Raw genomic sequence first — 18,852 nt, 5'->3', positions numbered from 1 at the left:
CAGAAATTTGCACCAAGCACCTTTGGAGTTTAGGATTAGATCACTTTGGAGGGTATCCTCTGCTATGACACTCTTGCCACAGATGCACTAATGTCGAAGAAAGAGTAACATGCTGATAGCACCAAACTAAAACAGCAGAGGGCACTTGCTGAAACCTAAGGAGCATAAATGTTTTTCTTAAGGGAAGGAGCTCAAGTCTGACAGATAGTTTTCAGAACCGCAATGGCATTTATCACTGCATATCAAGGGTCTAGTTCCCCATTAGCTAACACCAGCTACAACATGTTGTCTATGTCTCTCTCTCACTATGTTTTTTTAATTCAGATTTTGCAGCTCATTGTTGGAGACCCTGAACATAGCTATGGTAAAACTGAAACTTTCTTATTCCAAGGCAATTGACTCAGTTGTGCTGCTGCTCATAAAATGCAACTTTCAAAATCCAGTTATCAAATGTTAGATGATAAAAAATATTTATAACTTACCTTTCCATTAGAATAATGCTCATAACATCTTATTTTCATATGATTAAAACGTTAAAAAACAAAAGGTGACAGCGGATAAATTTCAGAAGCCAGTATGTCATGGAGATGAAAACCAAAAGCAATTCAACAGGTCCTGCTGGCTATTATATCTCCTCTTCATCTCCTCATTTCCAGGCTAAACATACACAGCTCCCTCAACCATTCCTTTTAAGGCTTGGTTCGCTTGATCATCTTGGTTGCCCTCCACTTCACCTGTTCCATCTTGTCAATATCCTTCTTAAATTGTGGTGCCCCAAACAGGACACAATATTCCAGGTATGGTCTGACCAAGACAGTATAGAGTGGTACTATTACTTCCCTTGGTAGGGACACTATACCTCTGTTAATGCAGCCAAGAATAGCATTAGCTTCTTCTTTTTTTGCTACTGCAGCACACTGTTGACCCGTGTTAAGCTGGTGGTCTACAAAGACCCCCTAGATCCCTTTCATATGTATGGCTGCTCCAGTGGAGCAACACTGGAAGGGTGACAGTGATGCCAAGAATTGGGGTGGTGATGCCAAAGGGCATCTTGCTCTGTTGTCCTTTGCAGCCTGAAAATTTCACTGTCTTCGGCCTATACTTTGTTTTTGACATAAACAGTGCTACCTCGGGTTACATATGCTTCAGGTTACATACGCTTCAGGTTACAGACTCCGCTAACCCAGAAATATTACCTCGGGTTAAGAACTTTTGCTTCAGGATAAGAACAGAAATCGTGCAGCGGCAGGTTAAGAACAGACCTCCAGAATGAATTAAGTTCTTAACCCAAGGTACCACTGTACCCCTAAACCTCGCTGACCTTGTGGGTTTCATCCTGCTTTCCTCTATGTTCATTTAGCGATGATTCTGGCAATCAGCATTGTTCTGGTTTGTTCTGGTTTCCTGCTCACTTCCTGAGATCTGCCATTTTAAAAACGATGGGCTCACCACCCTAGAAGTGAAGAAATGCTTAAGTCACTGGAAACGGATGAGAAGCCTGCAGCAAATCCTTGCAAATGCTGGTGTGGCACTCTGTGCTTGCAACTCTTGCTGATCCAATGTAAGCACAATGTGTGGGGAGGGGGTGGGGGAGAAAGAGGGAATATTTCATGTGGCTTTTCAAACGAGAGAGATGTCAGGGTGCTCTTTTCAAAGAGCAAATGAAAACTCTACAGAAGAGAGGTACGGCTCAAATACCTGGACAAGGTCCTTGATTTTTATTTTTTATTTTTACATCAGTTGTTTGATCGCACTGCGGGGCCAGATGAGATGCTGACGCTTGCGTCTCTGCAATGAAAAACATAATGTTAAATTGCCTTGTCTAATCAAGGAGGAGGCAAGGCCTTGCATGTATATTTAATGGCAAACAATCCCACTGAAGGGAAGGTGGATTATTTCCATAGACATATCCTTGCGGAAGGGCCAGCGCTGAGAAGTATTATCCTTAGCTGCCTCTGGCATCAGCAGCTCTGATCTCTCCAGATACCTTGAGAGAGAAGGTTGAATAATAATTACCCAGACCATTAAGGAAACAGCAGTTCCCTGCGAAAATCTTCGCTTTGAGTTTCCAGAATTGTCATCCTTCGTCTTGTTCAGCAACCAAATAAAGAAGGGCAGGATGTCCTCTTGGAACTGTGAACTGCCCTAGAAACTCAGCAACAATAACTTGACACCGTGCATGTCATCGCAACTGGTTATGCATGTCGGCTGTCAACACTGGATTGAACCAAGATGCATCAGTGTTGTTTATTCATTTTCTTGCATCGTTTGTCAAAGAAACGACAGCCAACTTCATTTCTTGCAGTATCATGTACATGCTGCTCCTATTAAGATAACATTGTGTTTACAAAGGGTTAAAGACCCCGCCAATAGAAAACTCCAAGATAGCTCCCCAGAAGCTTTATATTTAAACTGGTAGTCCTATAGAGTGAGAGTCCCTAAGATGGTTGGATGGCACCTTATTTGCATCCTTTTGGCAACTCCGGCAGCCAAGCTGGTGTCAAATGTATCGCTCTGCTTTCCTTTAGACCACGTCTGTGAGGCCGGGTGTGGGGTCTTGTCATATGGGCAGCCCACAGCCTCCATGCCCTGGTTCTGTAATGCCGCTGACTCCGGTGTGGCTCTTCAGGGTGAACAACCTGTTAGCCTGGCATAGGCTGAGCTAATCTTGGACTGCCCATCCTTGGCCACCTGTTTCCCTCATGACTGTCCACAGTGAGAAGTCTAGCTGTAACTCCTCCACCCCAAGGCACACCTTGGCCAAGTCCTTCAGTGTTCATGCAGCGTTCCTGATGTTCAAGTGCATCAAGATCTGGAAAGGAAACAAAGATCGTTGAGTGAGGCTAACATCTGGTTAAGGAAGGGTGTTTTCTCTCATCTGCTTGGACTAGCTTCACTGAGGAACACCATGACTCAAGAGGACAACCATATAGGGCTCCCTGTCCTTCAATCCAGATCTCATCCCAAGGGCGAGATGGGTGGCTCCTGCATGGCAGATACAAACTGCACATATCTCCTTGCAGGTGCCAACCCTACCTTGAAACATAGAGAGAGGCCTTAGGCGGCAGATCATGCTCAGCAGCAGAGCGTTGACTAGATATTGGAGGTCACTGTGGCCTGCCCTGTGCCCCATAAGCTAGTCTGTTGCCTACAGGTGCAGTCGAAGATTCTGTTGAGCTTCTGTGTGTGAAAATTGGTGTGTGTGTGTGTGTGTGTGTGTGTGTGTGTGTATACCATCTTGTTCTTTGCTTAAGGCAACAAAATGTCTCAGGACAGTCCTGCTCCCTGCATTTACATCACTTGTCTTTGGAACTGTGGGAAGAGATGGACATATAAAGCTAGCCGTGCCTCTTTTCTTAACTCTTAAGAAGAAATGAAGAGCCCTGCTGGATCCGGTCAATGACTCATCTAGTCCAGCATCCTGTACCCACAGTGACTGACTAGGTGCCTGTGGGAAACCCAAAAGTATGGCATGAGTATAAAAGCATTCTCCCACTCAGAATTCCTAACATTCTTCTTTTGAATGTGCAGCAAATTAGTTATTGGAATCAAAATATTCCAGAAGATCTCTGCTCTTAAAGGGTAGAGAGTAGGGGTTATGAGGAAAGTGTCCCTCCCTCTCTGACCCCAGTTCATTAAATGTGTACAGAATCCAGTCTTGGGCTAAAAGTGCCGCCATAAATAATAGGTCAAAATAATGCATCGAGCCATTGGAGGTTGACGGCCTTTGGAAAAACAAATCAAGTGCCCTCCAGCCTTTCTGTATTAGATCTGAAAGAGATAATCCTCTTACTGTTCTGCTTCCTTCATTAGAGGAGATTTTTAAATATGAAATTTGAATCCTCTCTTAGCCACAGGAAAAGTGCTTTGCCTACTGACAGCTCACAGTTAATTGCGGCAACAGGGATGAAAGGATAGTGGTTTAATGATATCCCCCCCCCCCCCCGTTTGAAAGTGGCCACAATGGAGTTTGAAAAGAGATTATACGTTTATTTTTTTAAGTTGGAGAGATGTATCTCCAACCTTAATGTTTCCTGACTCATTTCAAGAAATGAAAGCTAAGAGAAGCTCATAGAAGACACAATTCCTAAGGAACCACTTACAAAAATTGGCAGTGTCAAACCGCGGTCATTTTCTTCGTCAGGTCTTGGCTAAGTCGATGGAGAAAGTAACTTATCTCTGCTGTCTATGAGGTGGCAAGGCATTTTGTCAGTTGCAAAATGAGTGCGTTCTCTCTTAGCCACATCTGCTGCTCTGCTCTTTCTATTTATATAGCACCTACAACTAGGTGTTTTACAAATTAAAGAAGGGAGAGAGCCCATGGCTCAGTGGCAGCGCATCTGCTTTCCATGCAAAAGCTCTCAAGTTCTGTCCCTGGCATCTCCAGGTAGGGCTGGGGAAGAGTCCCTGTCTGAAACCCTGGAGCAGGGGTCAACAAACTTTTTCAGCAGGGGGCCGGTCCACTGTCCCTCAAACCTTGTGGGGGGCCAGACTATATTTTTTTTTGGGGGGGGGGAATGAACTAATTCCTATGCCCCACAAATAACCCAGAGATGCATTTTAAATAAAAGCACACATTCTACTCATGTAAAAACACCAGGCAGACCCACAAATAACCCAGAGATGCATTTTAAATAAAAGGACACATTCTACTCATGTAAAAACACATCCGCGGGCCAGATTTAGAAGGCGATTGGGCCGGATCCGGCCCCCGGGCCTTAGTTTGGCTACCCATGCCCTGGAGAGTCACTGCTGGTCACTATAGACCAGTAGGTCCCAACATTTTCCCGACCCATGGACCACATGAACACTGCTGAGGGTCTTGAGGGACCATGTAATTATTTTTCTACCCATTGTAACCACTGTAAATCTGCTGCGCTAGATACAGTGTGATTTTTGATTGTATTTTTAATTGTATTGCTGGTTTTCATTGTATTTTTATTGCTGCCCCCTCCAGTTATGCTACTGCTATCTCCCAGTCTAACCTACCTCACAGACTTGCTGTTAGTATAAAATGAAGGTAATGGGGGAGATAACCATGTATGCTGGCCTAAGATATAACAGAAAGGTGGAACATAAATAAAATGTGGATAATATAGCAATACTATGTCATTTAGTTAATGTTGCTGTTGTTAAAATTTATACCCCACCTTTCCACAAATGATAGATTAAAACAGTGGGTTTTTTTGTGGGGGTTCTCAAGGGTATGCAGTAGTGGCACCTCCCCCCCCCAATTTTATTTATTAAATTTATATACCATCCCAAGATCTAAGGGCAGTTCACAGAATAAAATCCAAGATAAAACACAAGTAAATAATTAAACCAAAACAATAACCCGCCTTCCCACTGATACATTTAAAAGGCTGTAAGATATTAATCAGCCAAAGGCCTGGTTGAAGAGGACTGTTTTCACCCGGCACCTGAAAATATGTAATGAAGGGTCAGGCGAACCTCCATGGGGAAAGCATTCCACAAACAGGGAGCCATTACAGAAAAGGCCCTGTCTCATGTTGCCACCCTCTGGACCTCACGTGGAAGAGGCACACGAAGAAGGGCTTCATATGATAAAGGGACAGTTTATCATGATGGGAAGAGGCAGTTCTAGAAGAAAAGCACTGGTTAAAAGTGTGGCACTTACCGTAACAACCTCATGGTGAGCACCAGCACCATTTTTCCCTAGAAGGAAAGCACTGGATAAAATAATTAAGTGAAAGTTCCAGTACAGATACAGCCTGGAAGACAGCTCTACTGGAGGAGGGCTTCAGTAAGTGCTGAAAAGGCAAGAGATATGGCACCCGTCTAATATTAGTTCATAGTAAGTACCTGAACACAACCTCAACTTGCTAGCTGAGCAACTAGGATTTCATTTTCCTGCTAATAAGCTAATTCTACAAGTAGAACCTATAGGAAAATGTCCCCGTCTGGAGTGCTCTTCTTCAACCATGCCTCTTCTTGCATATTCTGACCCTGCCCTGCAACAGTCAGCTAGAATTCCTTGACTGCTCAGTCAGCATTGGGCTGTTTGGGGATTCCTCCCCCTTTCAAATATTAAAAAAAACAAAACTTTTCCAAACTTTGGGGTTTCCACAAGCCTGTTGATACTTCCTTCCCATGCGTGAGATTTGCTGTTTTGGCTATATAAGCAACAACGCTCACTCACCTCTGAACATGATTAAGAGTGAAGGGGGCAAAATAAATTTTCATACTTCCCCCTCACCAACACACACATTGTTCCAGTTATTCCTCACAACCTGAATGCTTGAAAAGACTAAAGTTAACGTTACAGAAACAGAGATGGATGCTGCAAATAAACTTGGTGGTTTTTAATCGTGACCATCTTTCAACAGGAGGATATAAAACCTGCATCATGTCAGTGCTCCAGAGTGAGATCCAACAGTTACTTCTGCCACTTGAAAAGTTTAAAAAACTCCTTGTTGCGTTTTTATATACAGCATCGTTTGTTGGATTTGGTTCTAATGATCCAGTTCTTCCAGGCAATTTCTTTAACAACATTACAGTGCGGAAAGAGCAAGCGTTAAAGAGGTTCTGCTGTGACAGACATTTGAAAGAATGTTTCCATCCTGGCTACATTTCTAAGTGTCTATACATGGAGGCTTGAAATCAATAAAACTGGCTTCTGCATAAATTATTTCAACTGGGCTGTCTGTGTTAGAATCCTCAAAGACCGCGGTTGCCACAAATCCTTACGCTTAACTTCTCAGGGAGAAAGTATGCCATGCATTAAATGCACGGGACCGTTTCCTCCTTTAAGAATAGCAACAGTGGCGGTATAAGCCATATTCCAAGTAGATCCATTGAAATCAGCGGCCCCTGGTGAGGATAGACAGTTTTCTATTTTGCCTTTTCATCTGGAAGTTCCCTAGACAGCTCAAAATAAAATAAAATAGAATATAGTACATCAGAATAAAAATGATTCACAGTAGCCTTCTTTAACATTAGGCTCTAGCAGGCTGTGACTGCAATGATAATTATTGTCTTTGATGATGTGGCTTTGGAGCCAATCCAATATGGCTGAAGGAGTGTAGAAAGTGTTGTTCTTAAGTGCTGCTGCCATCTACAGAAAGTTTCTCCTACAACTGGTTTCCCTTCCACCCCCTATTGCCATGTTGTGTTGTGATAGCAATGGCCGCATGGTTTAATAGTCCAAAGACAGCAAGAGGATGGAGTTATTGGAGGAAAACCGAGTAGCGGTCTAACCAACAATCGATGGCATTTCAAGTGGCCGTCAATTAATAAATTCACTCTGTGACACTGTTAAACCAAGGCAATGTTCCTTCATGTGCTTTAAAAAAAATATGCAAACAATAGCCGGTAAACCAGCATGCCTAATTGAACATGGCAATCATATTTCTAATTGAATATTACTGTATAATTAGCAATGCCCCTTCAGGAATCAAGGGCAGCAGGTTGAATGAAGAGGAGGGAGGAGGTAAGCAGATATGGAGGAAGACAGCCAAAGCAGAAAACTGAGGTGTACAAGTAAGGACTAGGACCACCTTGACGTTTCAACCCAGACTGGCGCAATTGAGACTGGTGAACAGTTTGCTGTAATCACAATGAGTTTTAGAACATCCCAAGCTGATACGCATCAGCCATGGAAATGGAGAGCCCACACTCTGGCAGCAGTTCTCTGGGGTTTCAGACAGGAGGCTTTCTCCCTACCAGGAGATGCTGGGAAATCAAAGCTGGAAGGGCCACTAAGCTATGGCCTTTCTTCAAAGATATCCCCCAATATATTGCATGCATGCTGCACACCAGGGTAGCTTGAGCAGCAAATGAAAAATGGCAATTGGCTGCTGTCCCTGCAAAATCCAGAAGATGCTTTGAATGGGGAATTTTACTTGCAATAGGACACAAGGTCACAATTCAGTATTCTGGCTGCGATAGCAAATGCTGGTCAAAGGTTTATGGTCACAACTTCTGCCAAGGTGCTGTCACCTGCTGTTGGAGAAGTGAAGTTGCATTCATACACTTTCACCTCCCCTTTCCACCCTTGCCCACCAGTGGCATAGCAGTGTCGGCAGTGCCCAGATCAAGGCAAGGATTTTGCTCCCTAACCTCCTTGTGGGCATCGCATGGGAGGCAACAACTCCTCACAGAGATTGCCTGCTGGTTGCCGTGTTCACCCTCTCAGCTCAGTGAGCTCCCGGTGGGATCGGCAGCTGGCGCACCTTGGCAGGCTTGACAGCTTCCCAGCTGCGCCAGAGCCACAACATGGACACATGCTGGTAGGGAGGCGCCGGGAAAGGACTGGAAAGTCCATGCTCTGGTTGGCAGGAGGGACAGGCGTCCTTTCACCAGCTGTGAGGAGGAGGTGGCACTGCAGTCCCAAAAGCCTTGCCTGGGTGCGGATCACCTCCCCACAGCTCCAAAAGGTGGCAGCCACGCAGCCTCGGCAAGGGAGCCTGTTGCGGGGGCACCAGGTTGTGCCCCCTCAGAATTCTGCTCCTGGGCCACTGCTGCTCACAGGACCATTGCTCAGTCTAGTTTAGTATTGTCTACACTGACCAGCAGGAGTTTCTAGGATGGGGCAGCTCCCAGCCCTGCTTGAGGATTGAACCTGGGACTTTTTGCATGCAAAGCAGTTCCTCTGCCACTAAGCTGTAGTCTTTTCCACAGGGAAGTCCTGTGTCTGAATGTGCTCTGTGTTCCTTCACAGCAGCAGTGCTCCATTTGTTCAAGCCACAAGGAGTGCTGAACCAGCTGCACACAGACAAACTGTGGGATTCCTGGGCTAGGCAAACAGGAATCCTGTTATTTTGGAAACCCACACGCTTGTAACGGCAACACCTTCCTTCACATTTGTGCCTGAATTAAAAAGAAAAGCTTCTCCTGAACTTTGATTTACGACAACATCTTAGAAACCAAACACAAGAAACACGCCTGTGTTTTGCAAAAATAATTCTGCTGAATTTTGCTGTTGTGCTTACATTGTGTTCTGTGCTATAGAAAATGATCTCTCTCCCCCCCTTATGTAAATCCTGCAGGGATGTCTTATCATCTCTGCATTTTGCACTGCTTTTCGTATGCCTGTCAACAGAACATTAAAAAATCATTAAAAACATCCAGACGTTGCACAGTAAAAGCCCTGACAGTGCATTCTTTTTTTCTCTCTCTTCTTTCCCGCATCCAATTCACAATCAATGAGTGGCTGCCAACCCCGATGAAATCTGAAAATCAATCAGTTCTATTGCAAAGTAGTTAGTAAGGTTTAGCACTGCAATGTTTTGCACTCTGGACAACAATGTGGCGTTGGACTACATGGCTATGTTCGCACTCCCACTTATGGTAAACTCACTGGGTTTATAGTGCTGGGTTTTTAATTTTTGTTCACACAATGTTATCCAAAATGCATATGCATCCTGTACGTTGTTATACGATACTACTGTTTCATGCATTGTATCTCAAACCAGCTTCACACCAGCTGAAGTCCTCTAGCCATTCCTAATTCACCCCCAGCCAAGGTGCATCCTCTAAACTAGCATGCTGACTTCATGTGCAGCAGAGGATGCTATCCCATCCACAGTGTTGATTCAGCTTCTGGTCTGGTTGGCCTCTGAACATGAAATGTGGGAGAGGGACACCATCTCGTACTTGACCTCAGGCAGCAAAAGCTCTGGGGCTGGCCCTGCATGTCTCTCTCTGTACACGGTTTTCATGTACCTCCCATGCAGGACATCCATAGCACTGGATCAGCTCCAAATCACACTAATTATCCAGTCAATTCTGCAGCAGAGAATTTCATTGTGAAATGCAAATGTCAGCCTCATTAATAATCAGTATTAGCTGTCAGAAGAAGAACAAGCTTTGAGGGAATGTTAATTTTTGTTTAGGCAGACGCATACAAATGTTTGGTTCTTAATGAACTTTCTCCAGTTCTTGTTTGGATTGCATTCTTCTGGAACAGAAGCAGAACAGGCAACTGAAATTGTGGAAGACATGTGTGGTGCTGAGGCTTGTAGCTGAAAGGGTTAAGCTCTTGGCCTTATATAGAAAGGATGTCACTGTATTTGGGAAGTTAGAGCCAGACCTGTCTCAATTCACTCTGTTAATAATACAAGACTTTCCATATACAAGGCAGGAGGTTCTGGAAGAAGTTAAGTCTCTCAGATGCTCAGATGCCTCAAAGGAAGACAAAAAGGGTGTGTGTTGCGGGGTCTCTCTCTCTCTCTCTCTAGCAAAGGTGAGGAACTTAAGGCCTGGGAGCCAGATACGTTTCTCCAGGCCTGCCCATCAGACACTAAATCAGTAAAAATCAATACAAATCGGAGGTTCTGCTCCCGAAACAAAAGTCTGTCCCCCCTTACAAAAATCCTGGCTACGCCCATGACAGCCACAGCACTTACTGGCTCTGCACTGCATCTTCCATGAGTGATTTTGCCTAGTTAGAATGAATCCTTGTGCTCTAATAATGCTTCTTGCTTGTCTGGATGAAGGATAGAGAGGGATGTGTGTGTGGCGAAATTAGCCTACTGTACAAAGGTAAAAGTTACATTCATTGCTCCACCCACTTTTGCTGCTGGCATAGCCCCCCCCCCCATTTCCCTAGATGGAAATGTGACACTTGGCTTGCAAAAGGTTCCCCATCCGTGTTTTAAGTCACACAAAGCAATCAGGTCCACTGGCCACCGAGGGTTATATGGGAATGTTGCAGTGATCCACCCATGAAAACAATAAATAAATAAACATCCCATGCCTGCTATGGCACTCATAGTTTTGCAGAAATAGTGTTCGCAAACCAATCAAAGTCACATTGCATAACACTAGATGGAAACAGTGTAACTTTTAAAGAATCCAAAGCATTTACACACCTCCCTACACAAAACATAAAATGACCCTCTCTTTGTGCTTGAAAATATTACAAAGTAGGGAAGCTTTCTGATCGGAACAAAAAGCAGCCCTGTCGGGAGAGGGTAGTGGAGCCAGAGGCAAAAGGGGTTGGAACAAGGGATGTAAATATTGCATCTGTATCACAGACTAGTTTCCACACACTCTCTATCCCCCACCCATCCAAGCAAACAAGTATTATCAGACTCTAAGTAAAAATACCCAGGAGGCATAGTGGGGCCAGTGAGGGTTTGTGTATTAAATATATAACATTTAATATGCATAAAATGTAATGTTTATAGACACTGAAGTTGAATAACTTGTGTAAAGGTTTGCATTTGTAAAGCAGAGAAGTTTGTATTAAGCAGGAGGTTTCACTCTGGCAAATGAGGCAGAAAAGGTTGAAGATTTTCCATTTCAGTCTTCAGGCTAATTGATGGTTCATAGCTGGATACCCAAGCCACAATTTCTTTTCAGGAAAGTGAAACCTGAGAACAAATTGTTTTCTCAGTGATAAAGCCAGCAGTAGCAGTAGTAGAAGAAGCTAAGCTTGATGATGATCAAGCCAGATACTTGCATAGGGAAGTTATTGAACTGTTTTAAGGACTTAAAATAGATGGGAACACATTGCTTGCTTGGTTAAGAGCAATGTGCTACCTTGTATCTTGCAATGTTCATTTGTAACTATTTTAAGACTGTTCTTCAATGTTTTGTAACTCATTCCCGTGGTGGAGAGCAAATTCATTTCTACTCTGCACATGGTCCAGATTTGCAATAACTCTAACAGTGTGGACTGGGTAGAGTTATGCGGTCCAAGAAGAGGGGCCTGGAGGACTATATTTGGCCCACAGACCGGAGCTTCCACACACCCTACTATACCAAGTTAACTGGAAGTAAGTCTCAATGAACTCACTGGGACATTTCTGAGTACCCTAGTAGCATTTTAAAGGCTCAGTTTTATTTAGAAGCAACACAACTTTTCATATGTTTATTAAAATAGTTTGGTTAATTCCCAAGTTCAGGAAGGCTCGGTGCCAACAGCCTGCCATTGATTCTGAGCATGTTTTCAAGTAAAAGCTTATACTGTGGGAGGTGGCGGGGGGAGGGAGCGCTATGCACCTTTGAAGTTTTCCCTGATAACATGCATTGTGAACATATCTTTAAAAGAGGTAATAAAAGTGTGTCCTTACTTTGGCCTTTTAATTAACCAGTAATAGGAAGGCTTCACTGTTTTACAAGGCAGTAACGTGGCTCTCCAGTGCATTATACTACTAGACGGCATTCTGACAACCAGTCTCTCTCCTGTCCCATCCCACCAACTGCTGAAAGCAAAAGGTGCTTCTAGTTTGCTTTTCAAAGTCAGTCTGTGTGCCAAAATGAAGACTGGGGGAGCGGGGGAAGAGATGGGTGCCCAAAGGAAACAAAGCGAGACAAATGTTTGCAATTAGAAATTATGAGGCTTGTAAGGCTTAATTTGTTCCTGTAAAAAGGCAGTTGCCTTTTCACCAACACACAGCCTTATAATGAGGAAAGCATGGAAACATGTCCTAAGCTGCCTGCTTTTTGGAGAGCATCAGCTCAGTTGGCAGTGGCTGGGGATTCCTCACTGCAATTTGGAGCGTCAGTGGTAATTTCCAGCTGTTGCTTGTTGAAGCAGGACTGGACTGGAATAGGGTGGGGGGGAGGGAGGGAGAGAGAGAGGGAGAGAATATAAGCAGCAAGTACAGTGAATACCATGGGATGTGGGTGGCGCTGTGGGTTAAACCACAGAGCCTAGGACTTGCCGATCAGAAGGTCGGTGGTTCGAATCCCCACAATGGGGTGAGCTCCTGTTGCTCGGTCCCGGCTCCTGCCCACCTAGCAGTTCAAAAGCACGTCAAAGTGCAAGTAGATAAATAGGTACCGCTTCGGAGGGAAGGTAAACGGCATTTCCGTGCGCTGCTCTGGTTCGCCAGAAGCGGCTTAGTCATGCTGGCCACATGACCCGGAAGCTGTACGCCGGCTCCCTCGGCCAATAAAGCGAGATGAGCGCCGCAACCCCAGAGTCAGCCACGACTGGACCTAATGGTCAGGGGTCCCTTTATCTTTATCTTTACCTTTACAGTGAATACCAGCCAGTCCTTTGCTTCTACCTCCAGAAATGGCTTCAGAAGGTGGTAAAGTTAGGCTTCAAGATCAGCAATGTTAGGCTTCAAGATCAGCAAAGGGTCCATTGTCCTGACAGCATATGCTCACACTGCCCCTGTTTATCAGGATAGTTATTTTCTAGCGCCTACCCCTGGCTAATCACAGTCCTTACTTTGTGCTTTGAGAATGGCTTGTTAAACATTTGTTAATGTGAGTCGCCTGAGGTGTCATTTCCCAGGGTCTCTGGAAACAGCAGCTTGCACTCTGCATTGTGACTTAGCTTTCATGTGCATCCATTGATGGGCCCCAACTCTGTAGTTGTTTTGATGAGAGGCATTTGAGCTTCACCAATAATTGGATGTTTGTATGTTTTTAACATGCCAATGCGTAATTTTTTAATTATTGTGTTTGTGCTCTGTTTGTGAATCACTTTGGGACGTTTTGCAGTGGGAAGCAATACATTTAATAAACCCAAACCAACCTCCTCCAACTTTTCATCCTGAGTTTTTGTTAGACTACAGCTCTCATTATCCCTGACCATTGGTCATGATGACTTGGGGATATGTGGGTTGTAGTTCAACAATATCTGAGGACCTCAGGTTGTGGAATACTGATCTATACGAAAAGACATTTGCTGGAGGACAGTTTATTGGACATGAAATTCATACAGCACAACATGGGAAGAATAAAACCTTCAGCAATGCTTAACAGTTGTGAGGCAATTGAAAGCCAAGACAATAAAAATAAATAAAAAAAGCCCTGATCTTACAGTGCAATCCTATACATTTAACTCAATGTGGCTTGCTCCCAGGTGACCGGATACAGGATTGCAGCCCTAACTAAGCACACCCACTTAAAAGTAAGTTACATAGATTTTGGTAGTGCTTGTATCCAAAAAGTCTATTTTAAACTGCACTCATGGCACCCATTTCAAAGGAATGATTCCAACTGATTCCAGCCAGTGTGGAATACAGGCAACTTCCATTTTGTGCACATTCAATGCATGTGTGACTGCATACACAAATGCCATAATTGGCACTGGAAGAGGACAGAACGGGACAGGCGTACCCATGTGATGACGTGGAACGTAACCCTCACATAAGTGGGGAGAAGGGGTTGCCTCTGTCAGACTAGGACATGGGAGACCAGGGCTCAAATCCTATCTTTGCCATGAAATTCATTGGGTGACTTGGGCCAGTCACTGCCTCTCAGCATAACCTATCTCACATGGTTGTTGTGAGAATTAAATGAGGAGGCAGACAACCATATGTATGCAAACTGGAGCTCCTTGGAGGAAAAGATGGGACTTAAATGGAATTAAAAATAAATTCCCACTGAGAACAAAGTAACTTTATGGAACAGAATGGAGCTTATTTTGTAGCAAATGTGCTCTTTCTGCTTTAGCCCACTATTTTTCTAAATCTTTGGTACCCAAGTTACAAAATGAGGTTTATAGGTGAGGTTTAGCAAAAAGCCATCTCTTGGCACTTGTCTTGAGAGAGGCCACATTGCTCTGCCCAACCCCAACTTAATTTTACAGAAATTGCTCCAGGCTGTGAACAGTACACAAGCTAATCAAAGCCCACAGAAGTGAGCTGCCTTCTGGCATGAAATTAGGAAACATTTTCAGACACCCATTTCATTTTTTAAAAAGGAAAAAAAGGGTAATCACTATTGTTGTTACCATTTTCAGTGGAAAATGTGTTGTGCGAAGCCCATGAGAAGATTGCCTTTGGGTTTGGGCTGGCTACATGCAAAGTAACTTCACTAAAGTGAGTCATCCATTGAATTATTCCAGTCAAGCAGAATAAATAAAAGGTGCTTTCAGGGAACTGATTTATGCTTAGAAGTAGCAGAAGCTGAAGCTGCAAAGGGGTGATTGCATCTCGTAGTAGGGCAAGCTTGAGCTCTCTGCAAAGGCCTCTTAAAAAAAAAATTACTAGTAAATACAGCTTGCCTTGCTCAAGCAGCCGCCTTCTTCTTTTTTTGTCCTGCAAGTCTTTTCTTCCCCAGCCAGGCGGGTTGTTACAGTGGACAAGGGGGGAAGTTGCATGTGCCTGTGGCATTTTGGGATTGAATCAGACATACGCAAACTCGGCCCTCCAGATGTTTTGAGACTACAATTCCCATCATCCCTGACCACTGGTCCTGCTAGGTAGGGATGATGGGAGCTGGAGTCCCAAAGCATCTGGAGGTCCGAGTTTGCCTATGCCAGGATTAAATGAATCTTTGATTGTTGGTGCTTTAAATCGCTTCTCTATGAATCCCTGGACTGAAGTGTGTGAAGAGGGAATGGAACTCCCTCAGGCCATCATTTTCTCCCTTGTGGGTCTTGGGGTGCTTCCAGACACCTGCTGTTTTGCAGGTGGGTTTCAGTGCTAATTCAGGTTGCACAACTGAAGTGGATATGGAACACCTGTGTATCAAACCTGCTTCCATTAAAAAATGGATGTTTTGCAGTTAAGGAAAGTGACAACAAAGTATGGGATGACAACTGCTTGACATGACATTGCATAACCTCCTCACCAACAAACCAGGACGGATGCTCAATGAACAGCCAGTGTCATATAAACTGCCTGTGAAATTTGTCCAAACAAATCAGAATGGACCCTCAACAGACAGGTCATCTGGCAGCAACCTTGGACAATATATCCATCAAATTATGGATTTCTATTTCTATCATGGCAAAACAGAATATTAACACAATGCCGTATTTCTTAGAAACAGCTCAACAGAAATCAAGCTGCATCCATGAAAAATGAATCCACCAATGCATGTTGGTAAACAGTGTTTTAGATGTGTCTTTTATATGATTGGCAGTGGAAATCAGAACTCGACTTGATTTCCAGTATGACTTGAGGTGCCAGTACAGAAAGGGCGCTAAGATGGAACTCCCTAGCCCAGATGGAACATGGAAGAAGATCTGTATCACTGATCGTAAGGGGCAGAAGGCAGCAGATGATTTAATATTGGAGAAGGCACTTTATGTTCCACTTGCACTTCTTCAGGGCAAGAGGAACTTCTGCCAGCATGTCACCACTGGTATTTGCTAGCCATTTGAAAATGAGAATTTGGCAAACCATTTTTTTCCAGAGGGATAAAGAGTCTGCAGACAAGACTTGAGAAACAGTCAAAGTTGTAGGTCATTTTGTTCCATGGGTTGTGGATATATAATTGTTTGCTGCTAGGCAATTAGTATTTCAGCACAGAACGAGAAATCTGGTTTTCATAGGTGAAAGACAAATGACGAGGGCCAAGCTGATTTGCTGCTAGTTGAATTCTTGCAAAGAACCCTGGAACGGTGGATGATAACCTAATCCATCGGTACCGCTTCTTGCATGCCTATTTAGGATCACTCAACACAGATTAATTATGCCTTAACTATTTAAACATCCTGGTTATGTATTCTCCTGTTGTAAATACAACATACAGCAGTTGAGTACAGGGAGTGCAGGGAAGAAAGGAGGCCAAACAGGACAGAAGTTAGCTCATCCCTGTTCCAGGTACCAGTTTTTAGGTTGAGTGGTTTGCACAAGTCCTTTCCCCAACACAGCATCTGTGCCAGTGGTGGCTAGTGCCCATTGTTGCTGATAGGGAGAAGGCAGTGAGAGCAACAGTAAGTGGAGCTAGAGCCAATGAGAGGCGGAGTCAAGTAATTCTAGCTTTGCCCCCATCCATTTCCCTGCAGAGCTCTACAAGGGCAACATTGAGACTAAGGAAGAAGCTGACAGCCAGGGCAACCTCCTGGGCTTGCAAGTAAGGAGGTAAGGAGGCGGAGGATCGCTGAGGACAGAATGAAGTTGGCAGAGCACTTTGCCCTAATGGACCAGCCTCCACTGAACCGTGCTAAAACCCAATAATACCATGCTAGGAGAGCTTTGAGAAAATAGCCTCAAAAACTACTTCCTCCTCAGAACATAACTTGATTTTGCTTCCTCAAAATCAGAAGTTATAGGAGATTCCCATCCATCCCAAGCCATTTATTTCCTGTATTTTGAATATGCAAGAAATATGGAACCCAGAAATAATTATTAGAAAGAAGTTACATTTTGCAACTAATGCAACATTTGGCCTAGTATACAGATTTGTTAGAGTCTATGTATTATGTAGTATACAGATTTGTTAGAGTCTATGTATTGAAGGTGTTCAATCTTTGAACTTCTAAAGATTGTGGCAAATTTCATAATTAGCATATAATTGTGTTACATCTCTTCTAAGTTGAATAATTATTTTAATGACTGAAGTTAACAGTATGCCACCTAATTTCTCAGTATGATTGCAAATAAGTACTGTTAAACTCCATGCCATATCCTATATTTTAAATTTACGGGCGTGAATCTTAATTTTGCCTGTAGATCTTCTATGCTGCTTGTCAGAAGTGTACACTTCAGCGTCCTGTTCTCTTGATTGCTTAATTTTAACAGCTACATTATGACAGTCTCATTGTTCTTTACAGGGAATAAAATAATCACACATTTGGCTCATGATTTGAGTTGGCTTATTATGCACCAAAAATAATCTTTTTTTTTTTAAAAAGAAATGTTTCTGAAAACACGCAACATAATCACATTGAAATTGATGGACTTTTTTTTGCTGATTTTTAAGGAGGATATCAACCTTTATTTCCAACCATTTATTTAACAGCTGGTGATAAACCTGAATGTTTATCACATGGTGACCACAGCATTAGGTGATGGGTTGGATGTGTGAAGGAGCCACCATAGACCCAACAACACCAGCAGTACTTTCCCAAAATCTCACACCATCTCTGGCACCGCCTGTATTAGACTGAGAAATGGTTTTCTTTTTTCCTTCTGAAAATTTTGCTTCTTTTGCCCTTACTACTTCTTAAAGTCCACATTGGGCCTCAGCCAGAATGCACTTTCCTCTCGCAATCACTTTGTGTGTTACTTTTTGAAAGATATGAATGCATTTAGAGAAGTGACATCTAAGACTGCAGTTAAACCAAAGTGTATAATGGAAGGCAGGGGTAGGGAACCTTTGGCGGTCCAGATGTTCTTAGAATCCAGCTTCCATCAGCCCTAGCCAGCATGGTCAATGATCAGTGATGATGGGAGCTGGTCCAACAACACAAGAGGATCCAATTCATCTCATGCCTGATCTAAGGACTGTTTTATATATGCATATTTATTGTTTATAATTTAATGGTTTGGCATCAAGTGAAACTAGTATGTAGGAACAAGTCAAGACATAGAAGGAAACCATTGTTAGAGGATAGCTTCAAAGTGTACAGGAATAAACCGAGGCCTGTGTTTCCTATGCTTGGTTCCTATGCACCTATAAGGTTTTCTCCATTTTGGTGGAAGTCATTGCAGAACAGACACTAACAACTGTATCACCTCACCTCACTTTATCGCCTCTGCTTACTTCAACATAATGCCTTTCAATGGACTGTGAACAATTCAGTGGCAATCCGTCAATTGTGGAGTAATTAGATATCAAGTGATGCATATGACCCTATAAAATCAGAAGAAAAGGAATTAGAATATCAGGGTTTTGGTTTCCTGAGCTTCCATGTGTATATCTTTGCTCTGCAGTAGACCAAAACGGCAAAGAAAAGGATTCAATCTTAGAGCTCAGATCCTAGGTTTTCATATAGCTTCAGACATGAATGTAGGTGAAAAGTATGGGCTGCTACCCACATTACTTTATCTGGCATGGAGATTGATCCACCACACCGAAAGGGAATTTTCTTGCACATTGCATATACTTCATGCTTATACAATAATGATTATTTATTTTTTTGTATATGTTACAGGTTCATTTCTGTGCAAACACTTTGTGGGAACTGTGCCAACTGGTGATATGTCTGCGTCTCTTGCTAGTGATCCAGGTTAGTCTCCTCTGTAACTTTTC

At 43.4% G+C, this 18,852-nt stretch overlaps 1 long non-coding RNA gene across 8 annotated transcripts in view; it reads right to left on the bottom strand.

Annotated features, from left to right (window-relative positions):
* LOC308479831 overlaps window positions 1-18,852 on the bottom strand; it is a 54,729-nt gene that overhangs the window by 21,831 nt on the left and 14,046 nt on the right. For 6 of the 8 annotated variants that reach the window (XR_013987826.1, XR_013987827.1, XR_013987828.1 and 3 more), the window contains 2 exons: window positions 18,341-18,453; window positions 1,322-2,812 (listed from right to left, as the gene is read on the bottom strand). This is a non-coding gene — a long non-coding RNA (uncharacterized lncRNA). The remainder of the gene's footprint in view (window positions 1-1,321; window positions 2,813-18,340; window positions 18,454-18,852) is intronic. The other 2 variants (XR_013987830.1, XR_013987831.1) reach the window with 2 other exon arrangements.

The sequence above is a fragment of the Podarcis pityusensis genome (genome assembly GCF_964106645.2).
Source record: "Podarcis pityusensis genome assembly, chromosome: 6".
NCBI lineage: Eukaryota > Metazoa > Chordata > Lepidosauria > Squamata > Lacertidae > Podarcis > Podarcis pityusensis.
Note: the sequence above shows the minus strand (reverse complement) of the source record. Positions and strands in the feature narration are given on the sequence as shown.